Raw genomic sequence first — 11,250 nt, 5'->3', positions numbered from 1 at the left:
GTTCAACCATGTTCATTGCTACTGTATTCATAACAACCAGAAACTCATAACAACCTAGGTGTTCCTCAAAAGAAGAATGGATAAAGATAAAGAAACTGTATAAAGTATAAAAATAGAAAAGATGTGATACATTTACACAATAGATTATTACTCAGCTGTTAAAAATACATCATGGAATTTGCAGACAAATATATGAAACTAGAAAAAAAGACATACTGAGTAAGGTAACCCAAATACAGAAATATAAATATGGTATCTATTCACTGATATGTGGACATTAGCCATTAAATAAATGATAACCAACCTAAAATCCATAGATCTAGAGAAGTTGGTTATAGAGGAAATATTATGGGAGGGCACACAGATCTCAATTGAAAGGGGAAATGATATAGATTTTATAGGTGTATCATGAGGGCATGGGAATGGAATGATCAGGTGGGGAGAGGGAGAATATATTAGTGTTGAGGAGGAGAACATTGGGAGAGACCAATGGAATTGAGGGGCATTTGAGAGATGGTATGGAAACCTAGTGCAGTGGAAATTTCCTAAAATGTATGAAGTCAGTCATAATAAGGTCTCCCAAATAATGTAGAACAGAGCATCCTAACTGCCCATCTCTTATCACCAAACAAGGTCTCCAGACTGGGACTTGGTTGTGTTCAGTTGAGTTGTTGGTCAAGTGGGTCTCATGTAAATCCCCAAACAACTCAGGCTGTTGACAAGACAATGGATTGTTCTCCACAAAATGACAGAAGGATCCCATTGCTGATAAAAACACATATACAGCTCATCAAATATGTACTGAACTGTTGCCTACATGGAGACTTACCCCTATGTTCTAATGTCTTTGGTGCAGGAAGGCACTCTGTAGACTACTAAAACCTTTCACCTACAATCTGTTATGCTTGCAGAATATGCTAAAGTAAGGCTGGCACAGAACTTTTGATAGTAACCAGAAAATAACTGATTTGACTTAAAGCCCACTCCACAAGATGGAACCCATACCAGACATGGTATGGGTAGCCAAGAACCAGACACTATATAGTCCAGAGATCTAAAGTAAAACCAAACACTCATGGTCATCAAAACAGCTATCATTAAAGTGATTCCTAATTATATTATGCTATATTCATAGATCTGTGCCTTATCCTATCATCATAACAGAAACTTCCTCATTCAGCAAAAGGGGGCAGATGCAGAGACCCACAGTTGGACATTATGCTGAGAGACAGTTTTTGCAAAACATAGCTTTAAATAGATGCCTCATCAAATCCCTCACCCCAGATCTCAGAGAACTCTGGAGAAGAGGAGGTGAGAGAGTATAAGAGTCAGAGGCTATGGAAAACATAAGGAGAGCATGGTCCTCTGAATCAACTAAGCAAGGTTCATATGAACTCATAGAAACTAAAGCATTAAACACAAGGCTGACTTGGGTCTGCACCAGGAGACTTCATCTGAAAGGTCACCCTGTGTATAAAAAGGGAATTTAAACTTGGACTTCTGGATATTATTAAAGCAACTAAGATTGTGACCAGAGCTTATTGTTCAGCACTTATTGCTCATACAGAGGGCCTGAATTCAGTCCCCACATAGCAATTCATAGTTTCCCTAACCTCAGTTTCAGGTAATTTCATGACTTCTGACCTCATTGGACACTAAGCATGCATGTAGTACATATACATGCATGCAGGCAAAGCATTCATATGTATAAAATAAAAATAAAACAAATCTTTAAAAATTACTCTAAGAATAAAGTTTATTTGTTGTTATTACTTTATTAACTAATAATTACATTATTGGAAGAAATATCACTTTGTCAAAGGTGATGGTACTCTCTGTTTAAATTTGCTGGTATTTGTTGAGAGACTTTGCACTTAATACTATGGATGTTTATTTTGTGATGTTTTTACCTATCATGCTTACATTTATACTTTTGTCATTACAATAAAAATTTATAGAATAAAGTCATAGACATTCATTCTCTAGAAATTTTAAAGGATTTAATAAACAAACAAACTAGTGGGGAAAAACAAAAAAAATAAAGTGGGTTTCTAATAGAAAGAATAGGAAGAATATAAAAAAGAAAACAGACATTTGGATTTGGAATTTTTTAAATTATAGCAAATGTCTTTTTAGATACAAATAGAGACTTACATGAGGAACAGTTTATTTCACAGGAAATTATGATAGCTAGGAATTGGAGAAGGTCCACCATTATTCTAGGTACTTTACCTTGTCAAGAGTTCTGACCACTGCTTGTGACTAGTGAGGTGATGCTGGTGCTTTCCAAAACTTTAATGTGGGGCCTGAAGTTAACACTTCAACTGAAAGATCTGAGTAGTTAGGTATATACAACTTTCTTCCGTTTCTGGTATTCTATCCTTATTGTTTTATTCCTTCATTCCAACATATTTTGTTTCAGCTACTATATACCACATTTAATGAATTGTGTTTCATGCCTATGTATCCTAGCAGTGTGTGTGGGTGGAGAGAAAATTGTAGCATGCTAGTGCTGTGGTAATTCCTGCAGCCAATATCCTTTAAGTTACCCACCCACTTGGACTGGGCCTTATATACTATATATGCTGATATAAAGTGTGCATCCAAGCTCTCTTTGCCAGCTGTGGTATTTGGTTGTCGTTTCCTGTTCAAGAAGAGCATTGTTATCTGTGAGTCTACCCCTAAATAAATAATCCTCTATTATATTCAATTCTGAACTAGTGTGGAATTTCTTTTAAGCATGCTTCTTCATGCCAGTATAGTTCTAAGCATTACATGTAATTACTGAATTAATGTTCAGATATAAATGTCATCCCAATTATATACAATGCTGATATGTATTTTTCACAAATAACAAGTAACTTTTCTCTAAATCCTTTCTGAAATAAGATGCCAACATGCTTTAAGAAAGAACCATTTGCTTAAAAGTCATCAATAATATAAAAATGTTCATAAAGTGGATGTGGATATGGCAAGAGGGTTTTCAATTTTTTCAAAAGAACCTGGAACAAGTATCCAATTTATTAAAATAAAATTTTAAAAATGGTTAAAAGAAAAAAAGAAGCTAGGTTGTAAGATATCTGAATATATATATATATATATATATATATATATATATATATATATATATATATATATATATATACATATATATATATATATATCCATACTGTGATATATACCATTACCGTAATGTTACAGAATTAAAGACCAGTACACATTCTCTCTGTCTCTGTCTCTCTCTCTCTCTCTCTCTCTCTCTCTCTCTCTCTCTCTCATTGCAAGTTGAATTATATTTGGAAATCAAGCTTCTGTGATTATTTTTATTGGTAACAAAAATAATAAATTATGCCCTTATACATTGGCAATAAATAACCCCAGTTTAAAAAAAATATTATGTTGTCATCTTGGAAAAATAGGGTTTCTAGATGTGATCTAAAAGCATAAGACGTGGAATTTTCTTGTCTTATTCATGTTGTCCCAGGGTCAGCTTGAGAATCCTTTTACAGAAGCAAAAATGCCCTAGATGCAGAAGGCCATGAGATAAAGGAAGGACAGAGATTTGAAGGCACAATGCTAACAATAACTCTGAAAGTAAAGAAAGCAGGCACAGCCAAGGGGCACAAATGCTAGCATCACCACCACGACTCCCCAAAAAGTCATGTTCTCCCACCATGGTTTGGGACTATTGATCTCTAGAAGTGCAACAAATAAATAAATGTTACTTTAAGTCACTAAACTGTGAAAATGTCTTGCAGCAGTATAGGACACTAGCACTACTGCCAATCCCAACATAGTCATTGCTCTCAGACAGGTGACATAATCCTTTCTGTATTGCTTGATATCTTCCTAGGCCTTTACGCAATCTTCCCTATGTTATGAGAATCTTTCCCCTCAGATTCCCTTTTTTCTCTAGAGTTTTTTCAAGTAATAAGATGCAAACTTTGATGGACCAGATAAGACAAAAGCAAGGATCTTATTAGACACAGATTTCTGCTATTGGCACAGCATGATTCAGCTGCAGACTTATCCTTCATCTTTCTCTCTGATGTTAAATACCCCAAACTTGATAAGACTATCCTCAGAAAACTCTCACAAGAGCTAAGGTGAAATAAGTACTCCATTTCCTCAACCAACTTTGGCAAAGATCATGACTTTTAATCTCTCCAATCTCAGCTTGAGAAAATAATTTCCAAAATTCTTTTTAGCAGATGTGAGCTAAGTCCTCGTTTAGGAACATTAGAGACTTTTCTTAGTGGCAGGGTGAAAACAGATTAATGGCTTCTATCGCAGCATAAATCAGACTGTCAGAGGTAAATGAAAGGCAAATAGCTCTGAAGTCACTGGAAAAGTTTAACTTTAGAGGATGCATCAGTGTAGCAGCAGGCCGCTTGGCCACTTGTTCATTTCCCAGCCTCCCAGACCCAAAATAACCACAGAGAAACTATATTAATTAAATCACTATTTGGCCCATTAGCTCTAGCTTTTTATTGGCTAACTCTTACATCTTAATTTAACCTATTTCTATTAATCTATACCACCACGAGGTTGTGGCCTACCAGCAAAGTTTCAGCACATCTATCTCTGCCAGGGGATCCATGGTGTCCCCTGACTCCGCCCTTCTATCTCCCAACATTCAGTCCAATCCTCCCCACCTACCTAAGTTCTGCCCTATCAAGAGGCCAAAGCAGTTTCTTTATTCATTAATGATAATCACAGCATACAGAGGGGACTCCCAAATTACCTCCCTTTTCTGTTTAAATAAAAAAGGTTTTAACATTAACATAGTAAAATTTTGCTTATAACAAAGCAGGTATCAAGCAAGAATTATGGTTACAATATTTCTATTTACTTATCTTTTATCATAACTAAGGAAAACTATAACTATTTATTCTTCAACACCATCAAGGCTCCATAAGGATATAATATTACCTAAGTAAACAGGAACACATTGAAAACAACTTCTAAGGCCGGGCGATGGTGGTGCACACCTTTAATCCCAGCACTAGGGAGGCAGAGGCAGGTGGATCTCTGTAAGTTCGAGACCAGCCTGGTCTACAGAGCTAGTTCCGGGACAGGCTCCAAAGCCACAGAGAAACCCTGTCTTGAAAAAGAAAAAAAAAAGAAAGAAAAAAAGAAAACAACTTCTAAAACTCTAAAAATGACAGAGACATCTTGCTGCCTGGACAGTTACCCAAAGTTCTTCTGTACCATTGGGGCATCCATCTTAAGCCTACAGGCCTATAGTATCTGGCAGACTTTCCATGAAGGAGGAAATTTCAAGGAGAGTTCAGTCACTTTCTTCTTCCTTCTGGATCCTGCAGAATATCTCACAGACTCTTTTCTGGGAAGAGGGAAACTTCCTCTGAAGTCCTGTCCAGATACAGAAAAAACAAGATGTGACTATGCCACTGAAAAAGGTACTGATCCATGTGGCTAACACAAATAAGAATAATGGGATAATGTAAGCTATAAGAGTTAATAAGAAGCCAGAGCTAATGGGCCAATCAGTTTATAGTTAATATAGACCTCTGTGTGATTTCTCTAGGACTAAACAGCTAGGGAACCGGGCAGACAGAAACCCCTTCAACACTATTTCATGAAGCAGGAACCCTGAATGATCACCTAACCTTTAGGGAAGTTCAGCAGTCCTTCAGATCCTGCATGTTCAGTTAAGCAGTCCAAGCAAGAGCAGTTTCTTGCCCAAATGGCTAAGGAATCTCTTTGATGCTCACCATCCATTTGAAGTAGTTTGGTGCTGCCAGGAGCAGATGTGTCTCACCATCATGTAAAGTCTTAACTTCTTAAACATTTTAAATGCCATATTGTGTAGAAAACCCCTCTTTAAAAAGCTGTAGCACCCTGCCAGCAAACAGCAAAAAGCTGTGTTAAGCTCTGTGTCAGTGATAGTATAGATTTTGTACATATGTAACTGAATTCAATGCTAATCAAAACCCTGTTGAGAAAATTGTGGTTTATGACATTTAGTTAACTTGACAAACCTTAGGGCTAACCACTAGCAGAAAACAAATTCAAAATCAGACAAGTGAATTTTCTATTCCCATACCTATTGCACCTCCATGCAGTGGGCATATTTGCCATTTTGCACATTTTCTGAGATGATCCTGGACCAAGTATTTATGAAACACTTTTCTCAATGTCATCAGGTCAGTGTATCAAGACCTCTTGGTTTATAGAACTTTATATTTTTTTAACTTTATGGGAAATTTAATGTTCTTTAATCATCTACATACATGAAATTCTTCAATAAAATCCCCACAGAACAATGTGTTTACTAATTAACAAGCATATTTTGCATATCAATCTCAGTTTCCACTCCTTCCCTTCCCTCCACTTTTTCCACCTCCTCCCCATCCTCTCCTGAGAGAGGGCAAGGCTTCCCATGGTGATATATAAAATGAGAAAAGATAATTTTAAAATAAATAAATGAATTTGTAAGAGATTGTACCATACCACCCATACCCACAGGATGGTTCATGAGTCGGGCAGGGACTGGAGATTAAAACTCACACAACACACACACACGGCGGGGGGGGGGGTCATCCTTGAAATAAGAATGCCGATTTTATTTTATTCCAGGGCAGTTTATATAGGGTTCTCCTTAACTAATGGTCATGCCCTAGCTCTTGGGATTTTTCAGCGGCAAGCTCACAAGAAACCACTGCCTTGCCATCAGGAACTCATGAGAGTCTCATGGTCAGAACAGCTGCAAGCACAGGAAAACCAGCTGTTCGCTCCAGCAGGCAAAGGGTAATAGAAAATTCAGGGTCTGAGAGTCTGCAGAGCCAACAAGAGATTGATTGATATTGACAAAAAAAAGAATATTTAAATGTTTGCTATTCAGTGATATTTCTTAATGTCATCAGATACTTCATCTCTTCCTAAGAGGAATTTTCACAAGCAAACTGGATAATTAAAGAGATTACTTATGACTTTTGCTGATAAAAATTCTGGTGTAAAACAATAATAATGAATAAAAATAAATTATCAATAATGAAGGGTTAGTTTTCCATGTCCTTGAAAAGTTGTGTGAATCTGTGGATCTCTAGACAAGGAAGATAATTTAGAGGAGCATAGGAAGGCAGAGAGGCTATGTCCCAAGTCTAGGGGATCAGTATGGACAGAGCAAACCAGCAGCAGGAACATCTGCTTAAAAATCACCTGGCTTAGTCAAAACCATCAGAGACATAAGACAGTATCTGAAGGAACTGTGTAAGTTACCAAGGTCAAGTTCTACAGTTGACATTTACATTATTGTCAGAGAAGACATCTCCATGAAAACATCCAGCCCATCTCTTCTTGATTGACAGAGGTAATACCAATGTCATGAGACTGCTGCATTCCCATTCTGTCATTCTTACTGCCCAAAAGCACATTGAATTGGGTATGAGATGGCAGCTCCAACTAAACAACCAACCCCACACTAATGCTTAGCACTGAGGTAAGACCAAGTGCAGTGAGGGTAAGATTTTGTCCTAAAAGCCCTTAGTAAAAAAGCAAAAGTTGGAGGATGTGAATTTAAACATTCGATATGCTCTTGCTTATTAAGTTGTTACTCTACCTCAAGGCTAGGAACTCTTGAAACATTCTAACATTATTTGTCATCCACATGTGGAGTCAAGTAACAGCTCTCTTGTCAGTTTGTTTGAGAACCTCTGAGACTGAGAAATTTGCCAACTGTTGAGAGCTGTTCTTCCCACCATGACCACAACCCTGAAGGGAAATAGAAATCTGTAATAATAAATAGTCATGCAAAGGTCACTTTGTCTTAATTTTCTTCAGCTTGTGAATAAGAACTACTCTTTGGAGCTCTAAATCCCAAAGCACCAGCTGCACAATTAAAATGCATTATCCTTCTCACCACCAGGTAGCAATTGCCAGGTACTTCCTGAAGTTAAGCATTTGTGCTTTGTGTCTTTTCTTTTGACTTTCAATCAGATATTTTTTGTTTACTGGGGGGGGGGGGCGGAAGGAAAAGAAAACAGTATGAAATATTTTTGTAAAATCTTCTGTTTTAAGAATTTTATTCTGATGTGTCCTTACCTTGCTGCTTAACTTTTACAGAGTAACTGAATTATGTACCGTGACCTGTTAGAATAAATTGAATCACACTGCAACTGCAAGAAGTTGTAAGCTATTACCGGTTTGGAAGAGGTTGGTAAGAGTGAATGTAAGAACAATCACACTAGCTAATTATGAACAAACAATACGCTTGGCTTTATTCATCTAGTAAAGACACTGCTTGCTAAATTCTATCAGTTTCATCTTTGTCTGATCAGACTCCAAAATTGTCAGTTTCCAGACTTCAAAGGAGAGTAGTAGCAAAATCATCAGGTTCCAGAGGCTTCTCTCTTAAATCATCACATTAGGGGGTCCAAATCATTAAAATTAAACTACACTTGAGCCCTTGAAAGTGAGTTAAGGAGTTGAATGGCTAACAAGAGGAACAATTCAAACAGAAATCGAAGATCTTGGGAACCGTTCAGTATTGTCTTTCCAGCTCTTCTTGGCATTCCTGTAACAAGGACCTAAGAGTCGATTAAGCTGTTCTGCTAATGTATTCTTTCATGCATATTTCATGCTTTAGGTGGATAGAAGTCCAACTAAATCCAGTCATTCTCAGGGTTTGATGGGTTTATGAACACCTGATTTTTGATATTGACCTGTTTCTGTTTGCAAATGCTAATGAAAAATACCATTACTCTAACATAGATGAAATCTCACCTTACAATAAAATATTGAAGATCCTTTGAAAGAAGGGTTGTTTTGCAGGACAATAATTAACTTACTTACCAGAGATCTCAACATTTCTTGTTATGTTTAAATTTTAGGGAAGTAAATATTGTAAAGAGGTGGGCCATTGTTTAGACATGCTATTCAAGTTAACCTCTGTCTAGCTGCTAGATCCCTAGATAATTTTAGCTGTTCATGTCAGAGGCACACTTCCCACTGCTATTTTTCTGATAATATGGTCCAGGCATCTTTCATTCTCTGATTGGAAAGTTCCCTGGGGAATTGTAGAACCAATTACATGATCATACTCCCATCAGTGTGGCAATACATTTCAATTTACAAATTAGGTCACAGAGTCACCAAGAGGTCAGATGACACAGTCAGCCTTGATAGTGTTCTGTTCTGGTTTTGTGTCTACCCCACAGGCTCAGAGCATTGCATCCAGGGCTTTACTCAAGGCAAGAATTGAAATTAAATAAAGATTATGAATAATTTATGCAAGATTTTATGAAATTTAGAAGCGTTACTAATGAAAACTTTCCACAACTTCACAACTTTGTTTTGTTAAGAAAGCTTAAGTTGATTTGCACACAGAGATCTAGTCATGTATCTAAACTTCTGTCATTATCTTAGACTATGATAGTATACAAAGGTGAGTTTTAAGCATCAAAATTATCTTTTATTACTATTACATTTATATTAGTACAATATTACAATATGATACATATTTACAATATAATATATAACATTATTTGTAATAGTATTACTAAAATTGCATAATTAAACATAATATATAATTTCAATATACAAAATAAGATATAATATGGAGCATATTATAAAATTTCCCTAAATATATATATAATATGTATTTTTTTTTGTATTTTTTTGAGACAAGATTTCTCTGTAGCTTTTGGTGCCTGTCCTGGAAAAATTATTTTAAATTTATAATCCTGTTTATAATTATATTTCAATTATTCTAATAACATGCTTCTTCCAAAAAAAACCTATTTCTTTAAAGAGATGAAATTAACAAATTCTATTGTCCATTGTAGGTTCAAGGTCACTATTATGAGATTCTTCAGTTACTTTATCAGGGTATAAAATGGGCTATATAAAGACCAAATATGTTTGTATGCACTGAGAACCACATGAACACCCCAGGAGTGTTTATTTCTACTAAAACTTGTGGAAACAAGCATAGACAAGGTTGTGACTCTAGGGTGATGATGAAAAAGCAGCTGTACAGGAATAAGATAAGATGTGGCTACAAAGCTACATGCAGGAGCAGGCCCAGCCCCATAGAACCTTAGACATTGGGCAAAGCTAAGTACAGGAGCAGGCACAATCCTGCAGAGCTTTGGAGTTTGTTTTTACTCTTAGAGGTCCCACCACCCAGCTCCCAAATGAATACATGGACACTTTCTTATGAATGCCCAGCCTAGCTTGGCTTGTTTATAGGCAACTTTTCTAACTTAAATTCTCCCATTTCTCTTTAACTACCTCTTGCCTCTAGGCTTTTTATTTTTCTTTATTCCATACATCTTTCTTTCCTTTTTATTCTGTGGTTGACTGTGTGACTGGGTAGCTGGCCACTGGCATTCTCATCTCCTTATTCTTTTCTTTCTCCATATTCCCGTCTCGGGATTTCTCTTTCTATTTATTCTCTATCAGCCCGCCGTTTTCTCTCCCCTGCCTAGCTATTGGACATTCAACTCTTTATTAGCTCAATCAGATGCTTTAAGCAGGCAAAGTAACCCAGTTTTACAAAGTTAAACAAATGCAACATAAAAGAATGCAACACATCTTTGCATCATTAAGTAACTATTCCACAGCATAAACAAATGTAACACATTTTAAACTAATATTGCCCAAGAGAGCTTCACACAATGAAGTTCCCAGGTGAGGAAGTACAACCAGTGCATAACAGGTAAGACAACAGCTGCCATAGTGGTTATTTTTCTTAGACAGTACCCTATCAGTACACTGTGAATGAAACTCTGGGGAAGGATGAGCCATGCTAACGCCTGAACCAAAATCCAACACAATAGGAGAGCAAGACAGACCAGAAACCTGTTTGACTTCTACAGAGACACCATACTGACTTCTTACATGCCTGGACTACACAGCTGGCAAAATGATTTTTACTAGAAGAAAAATTTTGTGCTTTACATTATGAAATCATGTTTTAATACTTTCTCTGCCATGTAAATACATGATCTTGATAAATTAGAGATAATCCTTCAGATGGTATCTCAAAATTGTTTATAGTTGTATTAGTTGCATATGGCTGCTGTATTATACTGCCAGAGCACTTTTGTTTTTTTTTTTTTTAATGAATCACTTATATCCAAATACCCAAGACAAGAAAATGCATACTGCATGATTTTGTTCAAATTCAAACTCTGTGATGTCTGTAAAACAGATGGCAAGAATAACTGCTGGGTAAAAGAATAAGAGATGTTTCAGAAGCATGACTTCGGGACATGAGTGCATTAA

This window comes from Microtus ochrogaster, chromosome 10 (assembly GCF_000317375.1).
Source record: "Microtus ochrogaster isolate Prairie Vole_2 chromosome 10, MicOch1.0, whole genome shotgun sequence".
In the NCBI taxonomy this organism is placed as follows: Eukaryota; Metazoa; Chordata; class Mammalia; order Rodentia; family Cricetidae; genus Microtus; species Microtus ochrogaster.
Note: the sequence above shows the minus strand (reverse complement) of the source record.